This window comes from Ochotona princeps, chromosome 26, assembly GCF_030435755.1.
Source record: "Ochotona princeps isolate mOchPri1 chromosome 26, mOchPri1.hap1, whole genome shotgun sequence".
Lineage (NCBI taxonomy): Eukaryota > Metazoa > Chordata > Mammalia > Lagomorpha > Ochotonidae > Ochotona > Ochotona princeps.
The window spans coordinates 8,819,061-8,831,480 of record NC_080857.1 but is presented as its reverse complement, the minus strand read 5'-3'; the positions used below and the strand labels follow the sequence as shown (position 1 = coordinate 8,831,480).

At 49.4% G+C, this 12,420-nt stretch overlaps 1 protein-coding gene across 5 annotated transcripts in view; it reads right to left on the bottom strand.

The window, feature by feature from the left end:
* Window positions 1–12,140, bottom strand: part of FOXN3 (forkhead box N3) — a 341,535-nt gene extending 329,395 nt beyond the window's left edge. For 2 of the 5 annotated variants that reach the window (XM_058655362.1, XM_058655368.1), the window contains exon 1: window positions 12,002–12,140. The gene's annotated coding sequence lies outside the window, so the exon portion shown is untranslated. Of the gene's footprint in view, window positions 1–9,605; window positions 9,715–11,708; window positions 11,932–12,001 lie in introns of those variants that run through there. The other 3 variants (XM_058655369.1, XM_058655364.1, XM_058655365.1) reach the window with 3 other exon arrangements.
* Window positions 12,141–12,420: the final 280 nt, after the last annotated feature.

Below are 12,420 nucleotides of genomic sequence, written 5' to 3'. Positions count from 1 at the left end.
AAGTTTCTGCACAAACACCTAAGATTGATTTCTTTTTGGCTCATTTGTTTCTCTTGGGTGATCTGTGGCTCACGGGTCACAGCATGCGTTCTGTCCTGGTGGGAGATGTGCCCAGCGGGGAAGGGAGGCCCCGCACGCTTGGAGGACCAGCCCCTGGCAGCCGCTCCTGCTGCTGTATTTTTTTTTTTTCTTTACTGAAAAGGCAGATTTACAGAGAGAAGGAGATACAGAGATCTTCCATCCACTGGTTTACTTCCCAAATGGCCACAAAGGCTGGAGCTGAGCTGATCCAAAGCCAGGAGCCAGGAGCCTCTTCTAGGTCTCCCACGTGGGTGCAGGGTCCCAAGGCTTTGGGCCATTCTCTGCTGCTACCCCAGGCCATAAGCAAGGAGCTGGAAGGGAAGTGGAGCAACCAGGACATGAACAGGTGCCTATGTGCGAACCCGGTACTTGGAGGCAGCGAATTAGCTTAGTTGAGCTATCACAACAGCTCCGAGATCAAGTCCAGTTTTTAAAATGTATGTACAACTTTTGACACAGCAAATAATTGTTAGGTCTATTTCCAGCATATGTTCATTATCAGCACTATGTCTGAATGCAGAAACTTTCATATATAATCTGACATATCTATAATAAACATAACAGATGGTATGCGTATATGTATGTGTGTGCACATGGAATAAAAAATAAAAATGCAGGGGTCAAGGATTCCGTGTAGCAGTGAAGACCCCGGGCAGGACGCCTGGGTCCCGCGCAGTGAAGACCCCGGGCAGGATGCCTGAGTCGTGCGCAGTGAAGACCCCGGGCAGGACGCCAGAGTCCCGCGCAGTGAAGACCCCGGGCAGGACGCCTGAGTCCCGCGCAGTGAAGACCCCGGGCAGGACGCCTGAGTCCCGTGCGAGACTAGCCGTGTTTGACTGCCTCTGACTGGTGCCCCACTCCAGCTTCATGCTCATGCAGACACCGGAAGGCAACCTTGGCAGCCTAAGCAGTCAGGTTCCTCTTACCCCGGGCAAGTCTGGATTGAGCTTCTGGCTGCTGGTTTTGGCCTTCGGGGAGTTTCCTGGCGTTTGGGTTGTGGACCAGCGGAGAGGAGCTCTCTACTCGTCTTTCTCTCTTGGTGTCTCGGCCTCTCAAGTAAAGAACAAATCACAAGACCAATAAACTGATGTGCCTGCCTCACGACAAGCAAACAAAAACGGTGGAAAGAATCAAGACTAACACGACAGGTATTGTACATTTGACAAGCGAAGAAATACATATGACCAATAATCATATGCAGTGGTACTCAATCTTACTAACAACCAAGAAAATTAAAATGGTGTGTCCCGGAAACAATATGCACAGAGGCAGGGAAGCTGAAAGGCTCAGGATGAGCAAGGAGGTGAATACACCCGAGCCTGGGGCAGGATTCCCTGCAGAGCAATGGTAAGCTCATATTACAAAAGACTGGAAAGATAGGCCGGGAGGGACAGACACGTAGGTGGGTTCTTGGAAGATGAGCGACCCAGCAAGCAACATGAACCAAAATACAAAACAAGGAAAGAGCTGCTCTCAGTTGGGTGGTAAGGATGTCACAGACACCGAGCCAAGCGCTTCTCGGGGACTGTGGGGTTTGACCTTCACAATAATCCTTTCAGGATTTCCACATTACTGAGTTTTATTTCCGCATTATTGAGTCTTAGGCTGGAATTCACTTAAGACCACATGGCTGTGAGTGGCAGAGGCAAGGTGTGGAAACACAAGTCTTACTCCGCAGCCTACTTCGGGAGTTAGAGGTCGAGGGTGTGGACGAAGGAAGGAGCCCAGAGGAAGGGGCTCCCCCAAGGTTACGGGCAGCATTCTTGGAGGAAAGCACCAGAACTCAAGCCTGGGAGCTGACCACAAGGTGGATCACAGGGAAGCAGGGATCAAGGAGTCCAGTGGTCAATGAGATGCGGGGGAGGGAAAGCTAATGGTGCCCAGGTTTTATAACCCAGGCAACAAGGCTAGTGATTCTAACAGAGAACAAGAGAACTGCTGGGCCCAGCGCAATAGCGTAGTGGTTAAGGTCCTTGCCTTGAACGTGCCAGTATCCCATATGGGCGCCGGTTCTAATCCCGGCAGCCCTGCTTCCCATCCAGCTCCCTGCCTGTGACCTTGGAAAGAAGTCGAGGACGGCCCAAAACCTTGGGACCCTGCACCCGCGTGGGAGACCTGGAGGAGGCTCCTGGCTTCAGATTGGCTCAGCTCCAGCCGTTGCAGCCGCTTGGGGAATGAACCATCAGATGGAAGATCTTCCTGTCTCTCCTCTTTGTATATCCGCCTTTCCAATAAAAAAATAAATAAATCTTTTTTAAAAAAAGAAAGAACTGCTGGCCACATCTTCTGGCACACTCAGACCCTGCACTCTGGCCTCTTCTCTTCTTCCCACTCTTTGTGATGGAAAATAAGCTACCTGTCCAAGATCTTCATGCGCTTCAAAAGACTGTTAAAAAGGATGCTTCTTCAAAGATATCTACAGTTCCAGGGCTGTGGGTGGCGCACAAGCTGCTGGCACCCTGGTTTCTGCTGCCCAGCGTACACACTGACCTCCGGTGGCTCTCAACGGGGCCCAGGAGCTCCTGAGAACATTCTGGCAGGTCCAGGCCAGCATGCAGACCTCAAGTGCTGGGATCGGTGCTCCTTAGCAAGCAGTCCTGGCAGGTTCTCAGTATGGTCCAGGAGGCCTGGGGCCCAGGCCCTTGAAAACTCCCCTCAGGCCAACCCTGACTTACAGATGACTCAGTTTGCAAGTTTTCCCTTTTTCCAATGGTGCAAAAGCCTGGGGGCATCCAGTAAAAATCGCCTTCAAATTCTGAATATGGATCTTTGCTAGGGCTAGTGCTACGTGATCCAATCCTGCCTGTAGTGCTGGGCCACAGCAGTGGCCAGCAATGAGTGTAGTTCTAGGTCACCGCATGGTCACAGGAGACACCACTGATGTCCTGCAGTGCCCTGTACTGCAGAACTAGGAAGCTTGGGAGGTCACGTGGATTCCACATTTTCGATTGACAATTACGTTGGGGTTCATCAGTATGTAACACATCAGGATGACATCTGCCCAGGATGTGACACCTCCCACATGTGTCCAGGTGTCTTCCTGGGCCATCTCCAAAGTACCCAAGCCATCGCTGCATTGTGCTGTTTGGCTCTGAGCTAAAGCAAAAGGCAGGATGCCTCTAGGAAGGAGCTTAGGGTAGGTGTATCTGACTCCATCTGTATCAGGCTAGAACACACACTCCCAAGGAGCCGCCTGTGGGGATGTCTCCTGGCTGCCACTGACCCCTACCACGAGGCAAAGCTCCTGGAATGCCACACGTGCGGAGCAGCTGTGCACCGAACGTGCAAAATCCATGTTCCCAAATTTGCACGTATATGTCTTTAGCACTTTGCTTTAATCAATTCTTTACAACAATTTCATCCACATGACATTACACCTGTGAAACAGGAACTAATCCCTTCGAGTTCTGATCATTCACCTGTACACATTTCAAGAGCATCAGGAAATATCAGGCATATGCCTCCCGCAAGATGTCTACATCTGCTCCGCTGTGAGTTCCAACCCGTCACGTGGACACCAGGCATGGCGGGGTTCTCTGCTGATGACTTGGCTTTGCCCTATGCTGACGCAAAAGCGGAGCTGCCTGTGTGGCTGGGGAGGAAGCCGGCCTCCTCCTCCTCTACGTGATCTCTGCAAAAACCTATGGGATTTGCATAGGAGTAGGGTGGGGGGCAAGTTAGAAATCCTGAGGGCTGGCACTGTGGCATAGTGGGCTAAGCTGCTGCCTGCACTGTCAGCAACCTTTATGGGTGTCAGTTGGAGTCCCAGCTGCTTTACTTTGGATCCAGCTCCCTGCTGACGGCCTGCACAAAGTAGCAGAAGATGGCCCAAGGGGTTGGGCCCCTGACACTCACATGGGACTCTTGGATGAAGCTCCTGGCTCCTAGCTTAGATGTGGCTCAGCTCTGGTTGTTGTGGCTACTCGGGGAATGAACCAGAAGTTGAAGGATCTCTCTCTCTCTCTCTCTCTCTCTCTCTCTCTCTCTCTTCCTGCAGCCCTGCCTTTCAAATCAATACATCAAAAAAAGGAAAAAAAAATACTGGACATTCTGCTCACGTGATGACCTAAACCAACTGCTTTTTATTCTGAGAGATTAAGGGGATGTCACTGGATTTGCACCCGTGAGCGGCAGAGCAGTCCATATAGAATTTTTTTTTTTTTGTAAAAGTGAATGTTGTCTAGGAAATCTGCCACCAAAAGTTGAGCCGAATACTTTGGTAGTTTAGGAAAACCCTATTCTGTGGTTTTCTTTGATTTCTCAGATATGTCTGCAAGGAAATCCTGAAGATAGGCACTAGGGGCTGGGGCTGTGGCACAGTGGCTTAAGCTGCCGCCTGCAACACTGGCATCCCGCAGAGGTGCTGATTCCAGTTCGGACTGCTCCATTTCCGATCTCTGCGTGTGCCTGCGACAGCAGTGGAACATGGTCAAAGCGCTTGGCCCTTCAGTTCCTGGGCTCCTGGCTTTGGCCTGGCCTAACACAAACACTGTGAGAAGTGAACCAGTGGGTGGATTTCCCATTCTCCCTCCCTCATTCTCTCTCTCTGTAGCTCTGCCTTTCAAATAAATCAGTAGCTCTTGAACGAAAAGAAATAGTCACTGACAAGGATCTGAAATGTCCTAGTCAGACTTGGGCACCTGGAAGGTTGAACAGCAAAATCCCACTTGTGGCCAGACACGATTCTCCTTGGCTTAGCCTGATGTTATCTATGGGGAAAGATGCCATCTCCTTCTCTTTCTTTTTAAGATTTATTTTGTTTATTTGAAAGGCAGAGTTACAGTAAGGAGAGAGAGATTTGGAGTCGAGGGGTTGAGAAGCAGTTAGCTATCTCAGAAGATGCAGCCCTCGGCAGGCAGCACCATGACGTTCATCACGGGATGGGATGCTCATGTCTACCATCATTAGTCAGTATTAATACCAGGTTATAACATACAATATTAATAGCAGGTTATAATAAAAAGCACAGAAAACAACTGAGGAAACAATATCTGATGAGAACATTTTTACATCACTGACAACTACCAAAACAACCCAGAGCCACTTATTCCTTTTTCCAGAGACAATGCGAAATGCTAAGGCTAGTCAAGGGACACACACAACTATGTCTGCTTAGAGACATTTATTACCTGATCATGATAGAGCACAGTTGTCGCTCAGTAGTCACAGGCAACTGATGCCAGCACCTCCCGGAGATACCACGATCCAAGGAGGCCCAGGTCTGACCTATATAATAGCATAGCAATTTGCATATCACCTATGCATATTCTCACACACACCTTAAATCACTTCTAGACTACTGATGATGCCCAATACCGTGTAAATGCTATATAAACAGACATTACTTTCTACTACTGTAAAGAGAATAATGACCAGGAACAAACAGCCTATACACGCTTAGAACAGATACAATTGCTTCCCAAACACTTTCAACCTGTTAGTTTCAGGATGTGGAAGTCACAGATGGAGAAGGCCAATTGCAATTAGTTTCATTTTGAAGGCTGCAAAAACACTAAGTTTGCTGAATCAGGAAGTTTCCAGAGTGTGAAGAGTCTAATAACCTTGCCTGGTACACTAACGTCTCTCCCGGGGACTTGCTACTCTCTGAGGCTTACGGGGGTAGCATTTTCAAAGGTCCTGGACCCACAGTGTGTAATCTTTGGAGAATTCTTCCATCCCCAGGTTTAGAAATGTCCTGGTGAGGTACGCACTCTGGATTTCAAACAGAAGAGTCCCCAAGGACACGCAAACTCGGTCCTTACTCCCCAAGAAATACTTTCCCTATCAGCACATACGCCTTGAAGCAGCTCCCTTGGTTATCTCTGGCTCTACACATTAGCTCTTCTTTGAAATCCAGGTTGGAGGAGAAATGAGATGGTTCAAGCAGTCCAAATGTGACAGCTGCCTCCCACGGAACTCACCAAGCACAAGTCAGCCCCGACCACTTTCATCCACTACCATGGCCAGCTGTTTCATGCTTACATTAGTTTCATTTTCATAGAGGAAATGTTTTCATATATGTATGTTTACACAGAAATAGCTACAGAATACATTTTGAAGATTATGAAAAATGGAATCAAAAGCTTGTTTATTTTGTACCAAAAAAATTCTGAAATCCATGTTAACAAGGGGTCTTCAAAGAATTCATGGAAAATTCCTTGTATGAGTAAAACTATACATAGATTTCAAAATATAAACTTATCGTTTCATTCCAACTTTCCACTAGCTTTTCAAGCATGTGTGTCTGTGCACGTGTGTCTGTGTGTGTGTGCATGTGTGTGTGTGCGTGTGTGCGTGTGTGTGTGTGTGCGTGTGTGTGTGTGCGTGTGTGTGTGCGTGTGTGTGTGCATGCACAAACTCTTGGAAGGTCTGCGGACTTCTGAAATCTTGCTGCTTGACCTGCCATCCGCAACCCTGTGCGGGTCGCAGAAACCAGGCAGATGTAAGAGAAGCACCGGGGAGAAGGCAGAGCAGCAGCGTCTGTTCATCCTACTTGCACGGATTCCTCAACAGCATGGCCTCCGGGAAGTGATGGCCAAAGCCAGGCTGTGGGTCTCAGAGGACACACAGCTCTACCACACACAGTTAGACTCGAGTCTCTGCTGGGTTCTCCTTGTCTGTGCCCCCAGGCACACAGGAACCAAGCAGCTGTAGAAATCAGCAGTGGCACTGAAGGGGAGTCTTCTGCCTGGCCCCCTAGAAAACTCTGGCGTGTAAAACTGCTGGCATGGAAAGGGGTGATCTGAGCCTGGTCACAATGGTGTCATTTCAGGACAATTTCACCACAGGGAAGATAATGTGAATATATTTGATGATATTCAAATATCATCTGTGTGTTATCATTTTACTCAACACTCAAAACACGAAGTCTGCCAAGCAGATTTATAGAGCTTGGCAAACTTTCCATTTCATGAATGACACTTAATGTGAAATTATCTTCACTCACTAATAGAATAACAGTGATGGAACAGCTCCACGCACTCCAGTAAAGCTGTAACCAGTTAACCCCAGACATCTCTATGAAATGCTCTCACAACTTAGAAGAAAGGAGGGTTTGTTTAGTAAGCCCTAAGAACACATCTTTCACTTCTCAGTGTAGACTAGTCCAGGACTTGGGATAGCCACAGCAACTAATCTTTTCCCACAGGCAGGTAGACCTCACAGGGATGTCTAAAATATACCAAATTGTTATCTTCTCCCTGCTCTGCTGTTCACAGGCATCCCCTTAAAACTGTGAAGGTAAAAGTGAGGATTAAATTCTTGCACGAGGTTTCATTTGCTGCTAAATACAAAATAAGATTTTGTCTGCAAATGAAAATTATGCCTACAGGGCCCAGCATGATCGTCTTGAAGCCAGCAGGATCTCATATGGGTGCCGGTTCATGTCCCAGTTGCTCCACTTCCCTTCCAGCTTCCTGCTTATAGCCTGGGAAAGCAGCAGAGAATGGCCCAAAGCCTTGGGACCCTGCACACCCACGTGGGAGACCGGGAAGAAGCTCCTGGCACCTGGCTTTGGATCGGCTCGGCAATGCCCATTGAGGCGACTTGGGGAGTGAACCAGCGGATTAAAGTTCTTCATCTCTATCTCTCCTTCTTTCCGCAAATCTGCCTTTCCAATATAAATATATATTACATATATATAAAAATTATTATGTCTACAAAAAGATGTGAAAATCATCACAATTGGTGGTTCTCTTCCTAGTACTCTTGGCCCCTCATCAGGATGTTTTCTGAAATGGGGGAGTAGGCACTGATTTTCCTGTAAAGAAATTCACCTTTTCCCTCCTGCAGAATTGGAAACTTAGATGAGTTGAAACAATTAAATATGCTTATTCTCAATATCCAAAATATATCCAGACTTTTGCATGGTGAATCCTTTCAAAATATAGGTTTGTTTATCTCCTTCGCACTCCCAGCTGGCAGTAAGGCCTCTAAGCCCACTCACCCCCGAGGTTGGCACGCACCTGACACGTTCTTTCTGGACCTTCTTCCTATAAGCCAAGAGAAGAATGACGCTGCCTTTCTCTTTATCTGTCCACACTGCTCCAACATCAACATGGGTGATTGGTTGGCAACAGTCATCAAAAAAACACCAGAGGTTTGGACAGTATGCGACCACTTGACAATTGAAAATGAACTGGAACTGTATTAAACACTTTCTTCATTTATATCAGTGAGACAAGTTGAGCATAGCAGTGTCACAATCTAGTTCTTTAATCCTAAAGTCATAAAGAAGGAAACAGAAATACTGAAGACTTAAGGAGTGAATTAGTTGCACTTCTCAAAGTGTCCTGAGAAAGCTATTTCACAATGGAGAATGAAGGTAGATTCTAGAAACCAACAAATCCCATTCATTTCCTTCAGTTTGCAAAAACAAGCAACTGCCATGCTTCCTGCCAATGAACACATGTGCAGATAAGAAAGCTCCCTGCAGGAAATTCTTTGCTTAAAGAGACCCATCGTGCCATTAAGCGTAACCTTCTTCGCAAAATCCTAATCCTTCAAGTAGGGGAGCAAGAAGCACCAGAGACATCAGCCAAATGATGTTGTATCACTTGCAAGGCCTCCAAGGGGGACAGGAGATAAACATTACTACAGAGTGAGGATTGGGCTTCATCCCTCCCCCCTGCAATTAATTCATTGATGAAAACCAAGCAGTTTGGCGCTCCTTAACAAAAATATTCTGTTGATTGAGTAAGTTTCAAAACGGACCATTTCAATTAAGATAGACCAAGAGGGTGCTATAAATTACCATGACTGGAAGGAAGATATTTCTAAGAGACTATCAAGAAATGAAAATTCGTAGACCGTCCCTGAACAATGAAGAAACCACAGTCACTGTTTGCTCTCTGTGTGCCAGGTTCCATGTCCACCCTCAAAGGCAACATTTAGGAGAGGCCCTCCTGCACTGTTGGTTTTGCTTTTCCTTCGTCAGAGCCAGGAGGCACACGCGCTCCAAAGCTTCCCCCTTCTTTATACTCCTTGGAGAAATCACCACCAAGATATTGAAAACATCTGCAACTTTGATCTTGGGCACCTTCCAGCCATCCTGAAAATAAAATCACTCTTCCCTATCCACAAAAGAGGAAAGTTTTCTAAGTCAACCAGATAACCGTCCTGGCAGTTTGGAAGCCTAGCTCACGTCCCCAGTCTCCATTTCCCCCTGCACACACAGCCTCGGGGCACAGTTCCAAAACGCCACAGTTCTTTTAAGTTCAATTGCCTTAGCTCAGCTTTGAACCCCTCCAGCACTCCAGCCCCAGGTAAGAGCCCCCTCCTGAAGGCTCGCCTGAGCTGGGTTCCCGCCGTAGCCAGCCAGCCGTACACACAGATCAGCTTGAGTCCTCCATGAAGTGCTCAGAGCTCAAGCCCTCACCGGGGCAACTCAGAGTTAGCAAAAATGCTAAGCAAGCACAAGTGCCCATTCTGGCTTTAAAGGCTTTTAGCACAAATATTTTCAATAAAAAAAAAATACCGCTATGCAAGCCGGGAAGCTACATTTTTAGTTGTTGTTGTAAAATGACCTTGATTTGACTGGCACAGACTCGGGTTTCAACAGACGCTGGGGAAGAAGCTCAGCTCACAGGAGCCGGTATGGTCTCCAGGCATCTGATGACAGGCATGGGGTGGTGGTGGCGGCAGTGGATGGATGTGGAGTGGGGGGTGGGGTTACCTTGCTCGGTTTCCATGACAACCGTGTCTCCACTCCTCGGTTATTAGATACCATCCACTTCCTGTGTCTAAATGTTTAAGCCAATCAGAAAAGTGTTTCTACGCTGAGCAACTTCTGGGACGGTGTTTCAGTCAGGAGGCACTGGGAAGCCTCCGAAGAGGATGGACATGGGCCTCCCCTTTTTCTCTCATACAGATACAGCACCTCACCCCGCTTTACTGATTCACATTTTTCTGTGGTCCAGAACGCCCCTTTTCTTGGAAATGCAGGCATCCTCCTCCCAGCAGATTCCACAATTTCTGGTAACAGTGCGCACGCTGATTTTGCCTGCTTGCGCGCGCTCTCTCTCCTTCTCTCTCTCTCTCTCTCTCTCTTCATTGTGTTTTCCTTTCCCTTACAGACTTAGAATCCGATGTGTGAAACACAGCAAAGCACGAGGCACTGATGAACAAAATAACCACATGGTTGTGCACCCAGCCCTCCAAGGATGCCCCTTGAGCCGGTGAGGGGAAGGGGGAGGAGGGATCGATCCTGAGTTGCACAACTTTGCATCTTACAACTCGTGGGAGCAGCAACCATTGAGAAGGAATTGCAAAGTGGCGGGCGCACTCCTGAGCTGACGTCTGCCTTGAGACTGGCCACCAAAATGGCCTGCTTTATCTGGAGACAAATGCCAACCCCAAGCATTCCGCATAAAAGGGTATCTGGAGCCCCGGCGGCACCCGCATTAACCAATCAGTCTTGCAGAAGCCTGGACTGCAAAAGAAGGCGTTCGGGGACTGTTTTCCTAAGTCTCCATCTGGCTGACCAATCAGTGGCAGAGAGAAGAGGACTCTGTGCCGTGCTCCCAGCTCCGAACCCTCCGAGCTGCCCAGCCCTCCCCAAGGCAGAGCTGGCGGATCAATGAACACCAGGAACAAAAGGAACAGAATAGGATCTCCTCCTTGGATGAGGAGACCACGATTTCCTTTCCCCCTTCCAGGAACCAGTCGCGTCTGGCTAGGACAGCTCCAACCAGGGAGATCGGGTAGACCACTGCTGGCCACACCAAGCTACCCTAAGTCCCAACTGCTTGCAAATGTGTCACCTGAGGCACAGCCTGTGACAGGGGGCGGGGAGGCTACACGCGCCCCAGCCCAGAGAAACGAAGACGCCCTCTCCCACATGTCATCCCCGGAGTATAAACACAGCCTGAAAAATCCATCTCTTGGGTCTCACTGACCAGTAGGCAGGGCTTTCTCCTGGAGACAGGATTCTTGCCTGCACACGCACCGTCCCCCCCCCCCAAAAAGAGAAATAGTATGGGTGCCCTCCACGGGGAACTCGACTCTGGGCATGTCGTATCACGATAGCCAGCTACAGGACTGGAAAGCCGTAGATCTGACAACACTCTGTTTACAACTGATAGTCAAACAGTTGCGACCAGCCATGCTGTTTAAAAAAAAAAAAAAAAAAAAAAAAAAAACTCCTGGGCGAGCCAAACTACACCTCTCCCACGTTGGTTGCTTGAAAATAGAAGTCAACGCCTGGGGAGCTAAGAAAGTGGATTTCCCCAGAAGTCAAGAGCTGAGTGTCACCCATTATTTGCTCATTTTTACATATATTTGTAATCAAAAATTTTTTTTAGAAAATGACTATTAGAAATTTGAGATTTTTTTTTTTGGAGGGTGGGTGGGTAATGAACTTACTTTTGAGAGAAAACTAATGAAAATAAGCAACTTGGCAAGCCTGGATCCTTCCCACTGGGACTACAAGCTATAAATCAATCGGAAACCAGGTGGAAATAAGGCGGCGCGGGGGGCGGGGGGTGACGGGACGACGCGGGGGAATCTTCTCCCCAAACACCAAAGGGTGCCCCCCAAAATGCAGCAGCCCGGGCGGGGAGGGCTTCGCATGACAATGCTAAACCAGAGCGAGGGGCGGGGAGGCAGGAAATGAGCCCCAATTTCGTTACCTTCGATCGCCTGCCCCCCCCCGCGCTGCTTCTCGCGGCCGCGTCGGGGGCTGCGGCGGCGTGGACTCGCGGCTGGCCCCGCCGCCGGGTCGCGCCGTCTCCCGGCCGAGCTGCAGCCGATCGCGGCCGGAACCCCGGCTCCAGCGCCCGGCGCCCGCCCGGGGTCGGCGGCGAGGCTCCCCACCCGGGCCCGGAGCCCTGCTGGGTCCTAGCGCGCGCCGAGCGCCCTCCTGCTGCCCGCCTGCTGCCCGCCTGCTGCCCGCCCCACGGCCCCGGCGGCAGCCCGCACGTACCGCAGGCATGCAGCTCGAGAGCGCCGAGGATCCCCGAGGAAAACCGAAAACAGCCGGCTGCCCCTGGCCCGGGCGGCCACGGGGCGTTGGGTGTGTAGTGTGTGTGCGTGTGTGTGTGTGTGTGTGTGGTGTGTGCGCGCGGACGAGCCGGAGCGGAATGTCACATGCTGGCAGAAGACGTTACCAGGAAGACGCCGGCTTGCAAGTGAACTCCGAAGGCAGATGTTGGTGTCTGCAGCCCAGGCGTCCATGCAGCCCTGGGCAGGAACTGGCCTTCGGAGGGGCTGCCCGGTGCACTTGAGACGCTAAGAGACGGAGCTTGCAAAAAAAAAAAAAAAAAAAAAAATTACCACGCGAAGGAAAGAAAGGGGGGTTGGAAATGTGCCTGTGCTTAAAACCGCCCTTTAAACACTTTGCCC